Below are 1,412 nucleotides of genomic sequence, written 5' to 3'. Positions count from 1 at the left end.
GCTGAGTAATTCAATGACGCCTGCTCGCTGGGGACAAAAATCATTAGCGAGCGTAGAAGTCTTAGCAGCCTGGGCTGTTGGGCTCCGGCAGCGAGCCGCTGGCACTGGGGGAGCGGGCAAAAGCCACCCATTTCCCATCCACTGGGAAGGAGGGAGGGGGAGGCGGCACCTTCCCCCCTCCTTACCTTCTCTGCCCACCACCCCCACCCACATCACATTCTAGTTTGCTGCATGAGTGAAGGGTCAGGACAAGCTGCATTTTATTAACAGGATTATCACGGCGCGTGATTTATCCTCGTGCAGGATTTTAATTGCTCTTTGGAGGTTGAGCCGTTTCTTTTGACTGCGCTTCAGCCCATATCCTGCTGTTAAATGCTGGGTTAATAAGTAGGGGAGCCTTTAATGCCTGGGACCGATGGCCCTCGGCAATTCCCCCAGCTCGCACGCTGCCTTGTCCAGGCACCCCCCAGCCACAGCCTCTGTACACCGGGACCCAAACCTGAGTGTGAAATCCCTGGTGTGCAGCTCATGGGGGAACTTTTCTTTCTCCTCCCTCACACACCCACCCACAGTTTCCGAAAGCCCAAATGTTCCCTAAGTCGACACATTTCCTTTGTTAGCAGGGAAAAATATGCAAATGATTGCTTTTACACTTTCGCACAGGGAGCTAACTGCCAGGTTGGTTGGGTGGGAGCCACTAGGACTGGGGAGCACCTGGGAGACCCCAATCCCAAAGCCAGGCTATCCCTCTGGGTTTCTTTGTCCTAACTCGGGCTTTTGTCCACCAGCATCCCTCATCAGCCCCTATACATAGAACACCGTCTGTTAATCAAGAGCCACGCGTGCAGACACACACCATGCATAGTTAGAGCTCAACAATAAAGCTGGGAGAGAGACAGCAATCTCCCTGTGTGTCCAGCCTGGTGGGATCCTGGAGAGGTTATTTGTCTAGAAAGTGTCCCTTTCTTCAGGCAAGCTGGGACATTTCCAGGAGGCTGGCTACAGCGCCCCAAAGACAGACTCAGTCGGATGCAGGCATTGAGGAAGGTTCTGAGGGGGTCCACAGGCCGTTCTTCTGTGTTCCAAACGTGCACATCAAACTGGGGGTAGGCCACCACGAGAGAAGGCTCACTCAACAGTGTGTCCCCTCTCTATGATGAAATTCGGACCTTACACCAAAGGGTCCCTCTATCAAACCCTTAAGAACAGGATGAGGGGAAGAAGCGTGTGTGCCCTTGAAGCCACGATCGTCTGGTGTTCCAGTCTTCAAAAGTTACACCAGCTGCCTCCTAAGAGCTTCTGTTAGTTGTCACCTGGGGACAAGGGCCTCTGAGCACCAGACTGAGGAAATAGGAAGGCAGTTGCCACAATCACCCTACCGAGCCCTTCACCCACCCCCAGGGCCTGCAGCC

Source organism: Bison bison, unplaced genomic scaffold, assembly GCF_000754665.1.
Source record: "Bison bison bison isolate TAMUID 2011002044 unplaced genomic scaffold, Bison_UMD1.0 scf7180017846790, whole genome shotgun sequence".
Lineage (NCBI taxonomy): Eukaryota > Metazoa > Chordata > Mammalia > Artiodactyla > Bovidae > Bison > Bison bison.
Note: the sequence above shows the minus strand (reverse complement) of the source record.